The sequence below is a fragment of the Adiantum capillus-veneris genome, chromosome 1 (genome assembly GCF_014529385.1).
Source record: "Adiantum capillus-veneris isolate H3 chromosome 1, ASM1452938v2, whole genome shotgun sequence".
NCBI classification, from domain to species: Eukaryota; Viridiplantae; Streptophyta; class Polypodiopsida; order Polypodiales; family Pteridaceae; genus Adiantum; species Adiantum capillus-veneris.
Window position 1 is genome coordinate 51564755 of NC_140931.1, and position 15453 is coordinate 51580207.

The window sequence follows — 15453 nt, forward strand, 5'->3', positions numbered from 1 at the left end:
CTCCCACATTAAGTGATCAATTTAATATGAGAAAATCATTTGGGTTGGTTAGATATTAGATTTTATGATAGTGGTCATCTTAACAACAAGGGTAAATATCTCTTCAAAGTCCACACCTTGTTGTTGCTTAAATCCCTTTGCAACAAGTCTTGCTTTGTATGGAGCGCTCCCAAGGCCCTCATACTATGGTCTGAAATTCATAACATGTTCTGCTCTTATCACTTGCCTGTAGAGAGCAACATGTTCATAGGGATCTCCATTCCCATTGAAAGTTTTTTTGACCCATTTTTGCACTTGGGAGGGTCTGAAACCATCTTTTGTTGGTTTGGTATTTGATACTGTACATAAGATGGTCGATACCCTATTGGTGGTTGGATCAAATTCTGTGTATAAGGTGTTTGTGGTTGGTATGGCCCTTGCATGGCCAAATAAAAACCATTTCATTCTTGCATTCCAAGTTGCTAGAATGTGCTTCCTATAGGTGCTAGATCTGGAAGGGTTTGGAAGACCTTTGTCTAGGTATGCCCCCACATGTTGACAAACCTTGCAAATCTTGCGGCATTACTCGTGGTTTTCCTATAGTAGAAAATCTATTCATCATTGGGAAACCTTGGTACGTGTACCTTTGGGCTTCACCTTCTGGTATGGCTTCAAAATTTTGCCTATGTATGTCTTGGAATGTCACATTAGGAAGTGGCACATCGTCAGCATACACACACAAAATCGTTGTTTTGGATAAAGAACTCATGGATGGATACGTTGTGCGATAAAATACTCTTACGTGAGCTTTTGTATCATCCATGTAGTAGATTCCTATTGAGGTATCATCAATCATGATTCTTTTCACAAGTATCGAGTTCACATACTTGGCCTACTGATTTACTGGGTCAGTGGTTCCATGGCCGGTGGATGTTGTTAACCCTCACGGCACACGGACACCCTATGATCTATAAACGTTGTATTATTTAGAGTCAGGTACTGGGCTTGTCGGACCAATAGGAAAAGGGTAAGAGTGATCGCCGATGAGAGGCACACTCTAACTGGGACATTCAAGGGATTAGTTGGCTAAGCATGGGCACCCAAGTGTGAATGGGGTGAGCTCATATAAAAGCCAACTAAACCTAATTTTTACTCATTCTCTCATTTGTGCAATAGAAGAGTGCTCTTGCTCCATCTCCATCTCCATCTTCTTCTTCTTCACCTCCTTGTGTGTGTGTGTGTGTGTGTGTGTGTGTGTGTGTGTGTGAGAGAGAGAGAGAGAGAGAGAGAGAGAGAGAGAGAGAGAGAGAGAGAGAGAGAGAGAGAGAGAGAGTGCGATCGAGCATTACGAAGGCACGACAGCGGCGAAGCGGTTGAGCGCGGCACGACTGCAGCTTCTTCTTCATCGCGGCGCCGAGGAATCCACCACGAAGGCGAGCGTAGAGCGGTGAGTGACACACCCTTTGCTCTCTTGAGCTTGCTAGTTTAGGTTTGTTGTGTGCTTGGAGCCATTTGTGGCTCGCACACGGTGTATTGGCAAGTCCCTTGCTTCGACAGTGCGGCAAGGAGCGCATTTTTGGCGCAGCTGTCGGGGAAATGCCCTACACTAAGCTCGGTTAAGCACTTTACGCTTTCTTGTGGTGCAATTTCTATCATAGGAAAGGCAGGGAATGAGTGTGTGTAGTTGTGTGGAGATTTCTGTTTTTTTGCGTTTTTCTGGTTTGCACAGCACAGTTCGCATTTCTTGCGTTTTTTGCATTTTCTGCATTTTCTGGTTCTGTCAAGTTTCAATTTTTGCATTTTCCTGGAAAAAAAAACCGAAAAATAAAAACGCGAGTGAGGGGGAGGTTAAATTTTTCGAAAATAAAAAACGTGAGTTTTAAAACGGACGGGCTGGTTTGTATAAAAGATAGATCGGGATCGGGATCACTTCCCCAAGCCCAAGCCCAAGCCCAAGCCCAAGCCCAGGCCCAGGCCCAGGCCCAAGCCCAGGCCTCAGTCCTATGATATATACTAGACTCACTCTTATATATATACCCTACTCCCTCAAGAGAGAATGAGAGCATGTGGGGCAAGTCCTCCACTCTCCTCCTTTCTCTTCCCACTTGCACCCTTAGACTTTCTAGTTTGGGCCTAGTTCCCTACTGGAAATTGACAGTTTTAGGGATTCCGAGGGCATAGAGTGACCAAACGGAGGGCTGTAAAGCACGGCACGACCCTCTGATCGAGACGCTCGTTTTGAGCTATCATACGCTCTATTCTATAGCCGGGTCAAAAAAAAAGGACCAAAAATTCAAATTAAGGAAAGACTTGGGTTGCAAAACACCCAAAAATACTAGTGAGCAGCCTTCACGGGCACTCACTAACACTTCTAGGGGATCAAGTCATATGAACCTACGCTCTGGAACGAGTTTTAGAGCACGATCCCATTGGTAGTGCCTCTGTTCATACGGACACCCATTACCCATCCACGATAGGCTCTAGACCCTCAGCGGGGACACAAGGTAGCACCACCCAAGACCCTAAAATAGCCGCTAGTGATTCCTCCTCCGACTCAGAAATCATGGAAGCATACCCTACCCAAAACACTGAGAGAGAAGGCCATGCACCTCCCGAAGCTCCACAGCCTAGTACTAGTATGTTTAGCCGTTTCATGGAAACATTAGGTAGAGCTACTCGCTCGGAACCTGATGCAAATGAAGCACACAAAGGGGGTGGGGAAGTGGACTCTCCTTTCACATCGCACGTGGACCCCACACCCCCAAAGAGTGTCCAGGTGGATATCCTGCCAACTTCTTACCAAGAAGGCCCTGTTGAGCTGCCTCCTTCAGAAGTTCCCTCTAGAGTACTGTTGGTGACAAGTAAAACCACGGGGAGCAACATTGCTTCTACCTCACAAGAAACTGTTAACACGTCGACTCTAGAAGGATTGTTCATTAATGATCATTGGACATACGACCTCCACACTGAGGTGTTGACAGATCTACACTCTGGCCACGCCTACCATGTAGGATGGATAGAGATTGTACAATCCACCTCTAGTGCCACGAGCATCGAAGATCAACAGAAAATGATATGTAATGTTATCCATGGCATTAATCAATCGGAAAGGCAAAACCGAGGGGTAAATATACTCTCAAATGGCCCCATGAGATTTCTGGATACGAGCAAGGCTCAACAGCCTACTCCATCACAAATGGAGACTCCTTTAATGAGCCCCACATACCCATCTTACGTCATTTCACCTGGGGTCTCTATGCAATCTGAGCCTCCGAGCGACAACTTTAGCTTCCCTAACTTGGTTGAACCCCCTCTATTAAGGAAAACACAGTGCTCACTCCAGGGATAAGCCTGACAGAGAATTCCGATGACATCTACGGTTAGCGCAATGCCACTACCTAGTGTCGTAGTACCTAATATAGGGCCTCGACCGTATGTGCCTCTAGCCCCTTCTGCACACATGGCCCCCACACCTCCAATTGTACCACTTGCTTATGCTCCTCAAGTGCCGCTCCCTAGCCCTTATCCGAGTGGACCTATGTCCGGTTATGTTCCATATCCTGCATCATCCACACATATGCCAAGACGGTACCCGTTCCTCTCCCACATATGATTCCAAGAGTACCTCCACCGGCCCTGCCTCCTCACATAGGTGACTTGGCAGCATTTGCTCAAACCATAGGTCGATCTATCGCGGAAAATATGCGTCATGCATCTGATAGAGAGCCTAGAAGTAAGGCAGTACAAATTGCCAAACTCACGCAAAAATTCAATGGGGACGAAGATGCTAGAAAACACATTGAAGTGTTTGAACAAGTATGTGATTCCTTAGGGGACGCAACGAACTACCTAAGTGCAATGCCTTAAGCTTGACATTAAGTGGGAAGGCTGGAGATTGGTATAGAACCCTAAGGGTGGACGAGAAACAATCTACCCTACCCTTCGAAGGTTGTTTCTAAAGGAGTACATACGAGAAGGTGTGCTTTGGGGTGTAGCATCTCAGCTACAGAAGGCCGAACGTAAGGAAGGAGAGTCAGTAAGGGACTTCATTAGTCGTCTAAAGCACTTAAACTCTCGCTGCCCTGTAAATGAGCGCTTCAACAATAACCAACTGCTTGATCGATTCATTCGAGGGTTGAGGAATGAAGGAATCTATAATGGACTAGTGATTAGAGGTATCACAACCTGAGAAGATGTCACTGCCAATGCAATCCAATTAGAGGACAACTTGATGATAGCAGGCATGAGGGTGTCTACTGACACGAGATCCACTAGCTCACAAGCCATTGAGTATGAACCCATGACTGCAAAGCCCATTGCCAATGAGCCAAAGGTATTTGAGACATTCTTGGCAGACCTCACCAAGGCAATCCAAGAGTCTCTTAAGGATAATCGACCCCCTCAAAATAGTCACATGTATCCAAGAAGGGAGCAACAATGGTGTTCCATTTGCTTAGGTCCACATAGCACTAGTGAGTGCCCTACGTTTAGAGTAAAATTTAATGGAACTTGCAACGCATGTGGTAGGTATGGTCACCAAGCTAAGGATTGTTTAATGATCAAACGTATTATGGCAAATAGACCACCTGTAGCCTGGACGGATGCACCTCGAGCTCCTGTATTGATGCCTGCTCCACCTGTTGAGCAACTACCGCAACACATGGTCCCTAGATCTCAAAATGTTGTACAAGCTACACCGCTACCACCTCCTGTGCTAGGACCGCAGCCCCCGCATCCAAGAGTCGCCCCTATGAACCAAGTGGGTTGCGAGCCATCAAATGCTTATGCAGATGGCTGTGAGGAGGAAATAGACACTAGTATTGCCTACGGACTTGATACATTGGAAGAGTGTCCTATATACTACATGGAAGATTGTTGGGGGCAAGTCAAGCCGGTTTATCAAGCTGCTGCTCTCGCGCATCCAGAGGTCAAAATATCAACACCCAGGCTAGGAGGCCACCTCTTCAATGCTACGAGTGTGGTGGACCACATCGGGCAGCGGAGTGCCCTATTAGGCTGCAAAAGAATGCTGCACAGATGCAAATGAATCAAGGGAGCACGTCTGCAATGCCAATACTCACATGTAATCGTTGTGGCATAGATCACTTGATTGCCCAATGCCCCTATAACCCAAATGCGCCTAAAATCACACCCCTAAATTTGGTCGAAATTGCTAGTGTGACATCGCCAATACCACCCGTCGCACCCGCTTATGCGATTACACGGTCCATGCTTCAAGGGCCAGGCCATATCCTCGAAGAGAGAGATACCGCGTCAGTTATCCAAGCAAAGAAAAAGAAGACACGAAGGACGAGGTCGCAGAATACGGAAAATTCAAAGCCAAGTTCCAAAACAAACATAGGAACAGGAGATGACCCCGTGTATATGAATGACCTCGAGGATGATTCAGATTCAATCGAGACAATGGAGACTAGAACCAATACCACAAGGGAAAGACCGACAAAGAAAACCGTAACATGGAACCAAATGAAAACCGAATAAGAGAAAACCATAGAGAGCCTCTGAAAACACCACAAGTGTTTCCAAATCCAATCCAAGACCCCCAAGATAAACCGCAGGGGCAAAAAGGGAAGAATCGTAACAAGAAGATTGGGACGTACCCAAACCCAGTAGACGAGATTGAGCAGGTGAAACATCTAAGAGGTTTAGTGGAGGAGACTCAAAGGAAACTAGAACCAGAACCCATGCATGTCAAAATTATGACACAGTGTTTCCCACGCAAGTTCATCCACCCCACATGAACCATAGACCGTTAGCCATATCTAGTATCATCCAAGAAGGGAGTGAGGACGGGACATCAGAAAGTGAGCATACACCCTTCTTGTTGGAAAGGATGTTTAACGAAGGAATACCTGATCCCATTGAGGAATATGAGATTCCATCCTCACCAGTTCCTAGTCAAGGACCTACACCCTGCAAAATGCCAATGAATGTTGCCAAACTAGTGGACTTCATGTCTTCTGAGGTCCGAACCACGATCATAGCAAAGCTGTATGGAGATCCTGAGTTATTCCTTGCACTTCGAGCATTCCTTAACGGAGAGCTACGAACGGGATTACCGCAGTTTGCGCAACCAAATAGGCCTGACTCGATTATGATTGATGAGGAAAATCATGTGCAATCACTTGACTTAGATGGACACGAGTCTGTGATCGAGGTACCCATTAACGAATTAGGGCAGTATTTTGAAGGCGACGAGTCTAATGCGACCCTACCCATCACTACCAAGGGATTAACTATAAAGGGAATTCTTGATGGTGGTGCGGGAGTTAGCATCGTTACAAAAGATTGTTGGGAATCCATGGGAAAACCCCGCCTCAGTGTTACTAACATTGTGGTAAAGATGGCAAATGGTACCATAGCCAAACCTATGGGGATGCTCAAGGATCTTAAGATCAAAGTTTCTAGGAACAAGGTACGACATACGTTCATTGTAATGGATTTCTCTAAACACCTTATGTCATATGAAATGATTTTTTAGGACGACCATTCATGAGGGAAGCACAAATGGTTCATGATTGGTCTAAAAATCATGTCTATTTGCAATTCCAAGACTCTGTCCTTAGAGTGGATTTGGTGACTGGTAAGGTACACCCCTTAGGGAGTAAAACCATTATTGATCATCGCTCTGACACCACAGTTCACTTGGCCCCACTACAATATTGTTACACTTGTAAGAAGGATACAGACATTGGCCAAGATTCTCCTTATATGGATATCCTACCTGGGATGACTGAGTCTGACAATGTGGATTGGGTCCACATAGCATCAACCATAGACACTTGGGGAAATAGGGGGACGACCTGGGTAACACCTGAGGGGGATGAAATGCCTATACCCTTAAATATGCTACAAGCAATGCATATCGCTTCCGACAAGACTCATCCTAATGTAACGAAGAAAACATACAAGTGGGTCCCTAAAGCTTCTTTAGTGACCATAGCTAGTGCTAAAAAACAGAAGCCTTGTAAGAAACGTACCACTCGCTCCAAGAAAAGTAAGCAAATGTTGCGATGGATCCCTAAACGCCTATTGGAAGCCCAAGGCTACTATCAAGGAAATGATCAAATCTGGGTGCCAAAACGTAGATTGTGCTCTTACCTATCACCTGACCCAAGTGAGCCCAATCCCGTAGCTCCAAAACGAATCAATGATCATGGAAAGAAAAAAATCACAGAATGCTACACACCCGCTCCCGAGCTAGTTTGGGTACCAAAGAAAGAACGATTTGTTCCACCTAGCTCAGGAAGGGGGGAGTCCCATGAAGATTCTAGCTCCTCATGTAATACATCCATAGAGGTAAAAGCTTCTACACAGCCTCCATCCATAGAAGTGGACCTCCATGAAGCTACAAAAGAATCCACACCTCCCAGTGTTCAAGAATCACTTGATGAACCACTTCAAGTTCGATCCTGGGAGAGTACCTTACCACCCTTGCAACTTGACGAGGCACCTAGGGTAATAGAAAACTACTGGCAAAAATCCTCACCTATTACCAACTGGAACAATTGGTTTCAAAGGGTGACAAGCTCATTTCAAATGGTATGATCTACCCAAGGAAGGGGGGAGTGTTTGCTGACTGTCATCATTCATTTGTTTCCCTCTCAACCTTTCTCCCTGACCTCTATATCTCCTAATCTTAGGGAATGTACATATAAAGCCTTATACTCATACAAACAAAAAAATAAAAAATAAAGAGCAAGAGCAATTAGCAAACGAGTATGCACATTAAAAGTCAAAACATTGACTCAGACCTACACATGTCACATCTGGTACAGTGAAACAGAAACCTATGCCATAAAACACATTTGATCCTCATCACTTGAGTGATGGAGGGTAGGTAAGATTAGTACGATAGGAGTGTTTCTGTTTTAGAGTTGAGTGATTAGCGAAGTTCTCTTTTTCCACTAATGTGCCTCCTGGAGGTATTCCTTTTGTTTCCTAGTGTGTACAGGAGCGTGTTGCTATTGATAGGATTTGGACCTTCATGGAATCTTTCTCTCGTTCACACTTCAAATCAAGCGTGACCATCGACACAAACAGGTGTTTTATGTCCATTAGCATTGCCCTTATCTTTTTGCATCTATGATTGTCTGCTTTGATTGTGATTGGTAGCATAATATTCAGCGCATTGGCGTAGTATCAAACATTTAATTCAATGTAATGTTTTGTCATAATCACTTGTCTAGGTGTAAAAATCAAGCAGTCCGACTAAGCTAGTTTGACCAAGCTAGGTGTTAGAGATATTCTCTTAATACCATGGGGAATGCCTTCCTAATAAGCAATGGTTACTTAGGTTCTTAATCCGATTTAGGCACATTGTATGAAATGTACTAGGGCTTTCTAGTGGGATTAACCCTAGTGACCTTTAGCTTAAGCATTATAAAGGGAGTTTACTAATGTGATGAGCCTGAGTGTTATATGACCCCCAAAGTTACAAAATTAAAATGCTGAAAATGAACAAACAAAAAATCAAAGTGCCACAATGTAAAATTTTAAGCTGGAAGAGAAATCCCTGCTTAAATTGGTACTTCACTCACATGTATCGCCTATGGTACTAGAGCCCTAGAGGTTCCCAGTGTGGGCGCTTTTCCTTGAAAAGCAAAAAACCCAAGGCATACAAAATAAGCACACACATCATAATTGAATCAATGTGAAAAGACTTTGGGGGGTCAATGAAAAAGTAATCAGTCAGGCGATGATTTCATGAGAAATTCCTTTTATGGTAGCTTAACTACAAGGTCTTCTAGATATAGCCTCTAGTCAGCCCTCGAACATGAATACTTGGCTCTCGCGATTAAACAACTTAATTGACCACAGATAATTAAGAAGCTTACCCATGGTATTAATATTCGATCTCTAGTGCCTTTCGACCGTCAAATTAGCGACCCCAGACTTGTTTAATTTTTTACCTTTACATCTGTTTATGCATTTGATTACATTGCAATTTAATGTTCATTGCTAACAAATTGTTTGAAATTTTTTTACCAATCAATGTGTCTACCTAAAACTGCATATGCTTTTTAAGAGAATGCCATTACTGTGCCAATGTTGTTTGATTTTGCAGTGACTGAAGAAGGCTAAGGACATTCATCTCAAATGCTCTTCCACCTCGACGAACCAGCTTCAACTCAATAGCTTCCGAGGACGGAATCTACATCAGGAAGGGGGGCATGTTAACCCTCACGGCACACGGACACCCTATGATCTATAAACGTTGTATTATTTAGAGTCAGGTACCGGGCTTGTCGGACCAATAGGAAAAGGGTAAGAGTGATCGCCGATGAGAGGCGCACTCTAACTGGGACATTCAAGGGATTAGTTGGCTAAGCATGGGCGCCCAAGTGTGAATGGGGTGAGCTCATATAAAAGCCAACTAAACCTAATTTTTACTCATTCTCTCATTTGTGCAATAGAAGAGTGCTCTTGCTCCATCTCCATCTCCATCTTCTTCTTCTTCACCTCCTGTGTGTGTGTGTGTGTGTGTGTGTGTGTGAGTGTGTGAGAGAGAGAGAGAGAGAGAGAGAGAGAGAGGGAGAGTGTGTGTGCGATCGAGCATTACGAAGGCACGACGATGGCGAAGCGGTTGAGCGCGGCACGACTACAGCTTCTTCTTCATCGCGGCGAGGAATCCACCACGAAGGCGAGCGTAGAGCGGTGAGTGACACACCCTTTGCTCTCTTGAGCTTGCTAGTTTAGGCTTGTTGTGTGCTTGGAGCCATTTGTGGCTCGCACACGGTGTATTGGCAAGTCCCTTGCTTCGACAGTGCGGCAAGGAGCGCACAGATGTATTGGAGTAATGTCCATTGCACGCCTCTTGGAAACCAATCTTCCCATGTTGTTGACCTCGTTAGGCTTGTCCATGGCTAAGTACATAGCCCCGTCCCTACCTACGTATCGATATCCTTGGTAATTTACCATGGGTTTCGCTTGGAAGTTGGTTTGTGTGTCCTCTATCTTAACACAAGTCCTATCCAGTGAATCTTCATAGATTTTGACACCATGGGCATTGTTGTAAAGATATGTCAAGGTAATTTTAAATGCCCTTGATCCTCTTTGTGAAGAATCACTTTCAAAAATCTGCTCGTCAATGGTGGACTAGTCTCCGCGAGAATGGCAAAGCCCCAAGAACATGGAAAACTCTGCGAGTTTCCATAATGAAGCAATTCCTTGCAAGCGATGCCAAGGACAAAGTGCTCATTGAATGGCAAAGTTTGAAGCTACTTTCCAATGAGTTTATCCACAAGTATGTGGACAAATTTTGGGATTTACATCTCAAAGCTGCAATCTTTCAAAAGATAGACTTTGTCGAGCAAAAGCAAGAATTTTGTGCGGGATTACCTGAAGAAATGGCCGAGTATGTCAACTCACAACGGTCTAGTACTATCACCGAAGTCATCCACCACACTATGTTTGCTTCAAGGATCAATTTCCAACAAGGGGCTAGAAGGAATACTAAGCCCATGGAAAACAAAGACCGAAATGAATCTAAAGGAAAGAACACTGCTCAAAACTCTTCCCAAGGCAACACCACCACCACCAACAACAACAATAACAAGGCAAAGGAGAAAGGAGTTTAAAAACGTAAAAATAAACTCTTTCCTGAAGAGTTAGAGGCCTTTTGCAAAGACCATAAATGCTTTAAGTGTGAGGAGCAAGGACATGGCTATCGTTCTTGCCCCAAAAGAACTATATGTAATGACACTCCTAGAGCTTCCATGGTTGAAGCTCCAAAAGAGGACACCCATTGCAAAGGATCCTCTCTCTCCTATGCTTGGGGAAAGGTGAGAGAGCATGATGCCCTTATTCTTTTTGAGCCACTAATTTGTACCTACGCTTCCACTATGAGCATTGGATGTGTAAGAGTGGAAAGTGGATACCCTACAATCCAGTGTTGCTGATTTTGTGACATTTGACATACCCATTACTTTGTCAAATGGTGTTTTTGAGATTGTGCATGTCAATGACCATTGGATTCTCTCCAACATACGAGAACACTTGATTATCTTGGGCTATGAAGATATCAAAGATGCCTATTTTCGTCTCAATCGGTACAAAGTCAGTTAGATTTTTATGTTGTCTACATGTATCCCAATGCTAGTCTTCTAAAAGCTTTTTTGTTGTTTCATATCGGTAGGCGGATGGAGGCAACCATGAAGTGCAAGAGGAGTGGAGGGTTGGCAGTGCACTGTCTTTACGTTGATCTGATAGATCAATGTGATCGGCTTTGATGCCACGTTGTAAAGCATTTTGTTTAATGGAAACACAAAACTTCTTTGTCGTTATAGTATCACTACCATTGATTAAATTTTTTACATTTTGTTTAAGTGTTTGTGTGTGCACCTATGTGTGTTTGTGTGTATCTCAAAGAGCTTTGGGTTTTTTTTTTTTTTTTGCAAAGGGGGGGGGGGGGTATATAAGATGCTTATTTGTCTATCACCATTGAGAGAGAGAGAGAGAGAGAGAGAGAGAGAGAGAGAGAGAGAGAGAGAGAGAGAGAGAGAGAGAGAGAGAGAGAGAGAGAGAGAGAGATCACCATGGCAACACATGCTTCTCCCACGCAGCATCATCATCAAAAGAGCCACACACCCCCCTTGCGGTTCCTTCTTTCAGAGAGAGAGAGAGAGAGAGAGAGAGAGAGGAGAGAGAGAGAGAGAGAGAGATCACCATGGCAACACATGCTCCTCCCACGCAGCAACATCATCAAAAGAGCCACACACCCCCCTTTTGCGGTTCCTTCTTTCCTAGAGGACACCAAATACGTTGGACGCAATGATCTTCACGGCTTCTTCACTTGCACAATCGATTTACAAAAACCTATGCAACTCCACAATGACACTTTTCACACCATCATTGAGTATATGCATGTGCACATACTCAAGTATGTTGTGAGCTTTGAAGACAACAGCATGTTGTGGTTGCCATGTGACCTGCTTTGCTACATCCACAGGGGGACACTGCATTTTCAAAGAGACTAGCCTGCTTGAGGTGATTGCAAAAGAGGCAAACCACTTCCTCCAAGTGACAAAGGAAGTTGCAGACTCCTTCAAGAAGCACAAAATTGGGCAATCTTTCTTGTCCAACATTGCCACTTGTGATGAAGTGGGAATTAGTACTAAGGGCTACGTTGCCTTATATGGTCTCCTTAAGGATGCTTTAAGGGAAAGAGGAATTACTAAGAATGTTTTTCCTATACCATTTAAGGTCAATCTTGCTAAGAAGGCTTTGAACTAGGATGTGTACTTTCGAATAGGGGGCTATTTGCACATAGAGGAGATAATGTCTTCATCCACCTTTACCAAGAGGTCAAAAGGAGTAAGAAAACATACCAATGCAAGCGTCGGTGCAGACAGAGTGGACAAGGGATTTCCTTACTCAATGTCAAATAATATTTTTGTTGATTTGAGAAAGCTTCAAATGGCAATGGTACATTTTTATGGTGTACCACCTAATGATGAGGCTACAACAATGCGTAGTCAGTTTTTTTTTCCAAATTATGGTTTTTCATATGTTATTTTTGACATTTTGTAGCGCTAGGATCAAAGTTGACGTGTGTGCTCTAGCTAGACGAGTGTCAAATTGTGAAGAAACAAAGACTAGAAAGGATGAGTATTACTCTCATGAACGAGGCCTTATTTCATGCGAGGCGTTATCCTCATCATCCATACTTGGTGTGGCTTCAAGGTTGATATAGGATTTGCTCTCATCAACTGTGCGGGGATTGTGCGAACCAGACAAGTCAGGGCGGATAGGAGTTTGGTTGGCAACAATCCTGCTTCTATTGCAACAAACTCCTCATTCGTGACTTTACTTTGCTCTGACAGAGTCCCTTAATGGAAGCAACTTGTCATCTGTATGTTTTGGTGCAGGATCAAGAGGGAACTCCATCTTTGTGCATATAAGGCTTAAGCACTCATCTAACCGCTCACCAAAAGCCTTTTCCAGATCATACAAGAATAGATACTCTTCATCTTCAATCATTATGTTGTTTAGGCAGTTGATCTCCACTTTGGGTATTGCAGCTGGGTCACGATTGTTGAGGTCGGGCACCTCGAAGGTGCCAGAAATATGCTCTCTCACTGCAATTTCCCCTTCCAAGAAGTGGGTATATTTGACGGCTTGCAATCTTTGCTCACTCTGGACATCTATAGGGGCGGGCGTGGGATCTTTACTATTTGGCAGCACCCCACCCATTGCCAGATGCGGGATCTCCATCTCCTCCAAGGAGGGCTCCTCATTGACAAGGAAATAGAATGTTCTATATTTGGTGCTTGTAAACGGGCTACGACATCTGATTTCTTGAGGCACAAACTCAACAAATGGATGCGATCCTCTTGGATGTGTCCACACAGCTCTTGGATAAAATTCCTAGAAGAAGGGACAAAACATTACCACAGAAGAAATTTAAAGTATGTATTGGAGCATAGCAAAATGCAACTTGTAGCTGTAACCCTTATTTTTTGAGCACCGCCTTCGGGGGCTAAAGTCTCTATGGATGAGAAGCTCCTCTTATGTTTCCTTGCACCTAAGGGCGTCTTTTTAAGATGCAGGATCTTATCTTTAAGCTTTGCAATCTTAGCATTTTTCTCTTCCACGTGTAGCTTAGCAGTTTGCACTTCCTCCTCTGCATGAATGATCCTTTCGCGCAATCCACTAGTGGTATGGGAAAGAAGTTGGCATTGATGCAAAGACCATTGTGTGCTATTAGCTCCAATAGTCAACAATCACTTGCAGTGTCCACCAAGAAGACCTTGCTCCCCTCTCTACATATTGTAAGAATAAGCAAGGCTATTGAATGTTGAATACACATTGATCATTAGGGTAGAGGCAACCATGCACCCAAAGGTCCACATTGGTGTGACATGTATCATGGTGTTGTTGTGCAATTTACAAGTATTGACGTTTTAAGGGTGCGAAGTCCTTTGGCAGTCGAACATGTAGAGACACCATTTTTGAACTTGAGATCTTGCTGCGGATGGGAGGTTTGTAATGTCACTTAGCTCCATGGAAAGGGGGATAAAGTTGGCATCAAGCAAGAGAGCTATGGTATGAAGAGCTACAACAGAGATACAGAGTGGAGAGGAGAGCTATGGAGTGGACAACTATGGAATGGAGAGCTGCAGAGCTACGGAGTGGAGAGGAGAGCTATGGGATGGAGAGCTGCAGTAGAGCTATGGAGTGGACCTGCAACAAGGAGAGGGAAGGAGAAAGAGTTTGTGATGAAAAATAGAAGAGAGAAGAGAGAGGGAGAGGAGAGAGAGTGTGAGAGGGGAGTGATTTTGGAGGGAACTGAGAAAAGGTGGAAAGTTTGACATTTTTCAGGTCTAGCAGTGAGATTTTGAGAGAAAAATTTGATTTTTGGGTATGCATATAGGTTGGGGAGAAGTTTTGAGTAAAAATGAGGTTTATTTGAATTTTTCTTGAAAAAGGGCGGGGGTTATGGACGCCCTTGATGATGTGGCAAAAGAAAGGGGGTAGGGTAGTTATTGTCATAACGGCCACCACTCTTTTGGGTAGAGAGAGAATGTACCTAATACCCCCCAGGCTCTATTTCAGCCTACAAAAAGCCTATGACAACCCTAAAAAAATCCTATGAGAAAACCCTCATTGAATGCTCTTCTCTCCTAAATCACACACATTTTTTTGCCTTATCCCTTAAAATTAGGGATCCTTACAAGGCCCTTTTGGGGTTCATATTTTTGCTAATGTGACAGAGCACTAAACTAGATCACTATCAAAGTAAGATTTCTTGTACTGTGGGTAGAAGATCTGTTTGATAAGCTACAAGGCTCGACCTACTTTAGTAGGATTGACCTTAAAAGTGGCTATCATCAAATAAGGATAGTGAATGAAGATATCGTAAAGACCACATTCACACAATGTTGGTCTTTATATGAATACCTTGTCATGCCTTTTGGCTTGACAAATTCTCTAGACACATTCAACTGCTTAATGGAGAAAATCTTCAGACCCTGCCGCAAGTTTACTGCGATGATATCATCATCTACTCCAAATCTATTGAGGAGCATAAGCAACATCTCTAGGTAATTTTTCAAGCATTGAGGGAGAATAAACTTGTCATTAATCAAAAGAAGAGTGCATTTTTCCTTCAAGAGATTCAATACTTAAGTCACATTATCTCGCAAGATGGTATCTGTATGGATCCAACCAAGTTAGAGGTAATAAAAGGATGGCATAACCCAAGGAATCTACAGGAGCTAAAAAGCTTTATTGGTATGTGTGCATACTATAGATGCTTCATAGCTATATTCTCACAAATAGCAAGACCATTACATGACTTGACAAAGTAGAATGTTAAGTATATGGATTGCCAAAGAAAAAAATGCTTTTGAGAAGCTCAAAGAAAAATTTACTTTTCAACCTGTGCTTACATTGCCGGATCTCTCAAAACCATGTGAGGTCCAATGTGATGCTTGTGGAGATTGCCTTGGA

The 15453-nt window shown here is 43.7% G+C and overlaps 1 pseudogene; it reads right to left on the bottom strand.

The window, feature by feature from the left end:
- The window catches only part of LOC147464728 (uncharacterized), a 35041-nt pseudogene extending 21847 nt beyond the window's left edge, over positions 1 to 13194 (bottom strand).
- Between the last annotated feature and the right edge of the window lie 2259 nt (positions 13195 to 15453).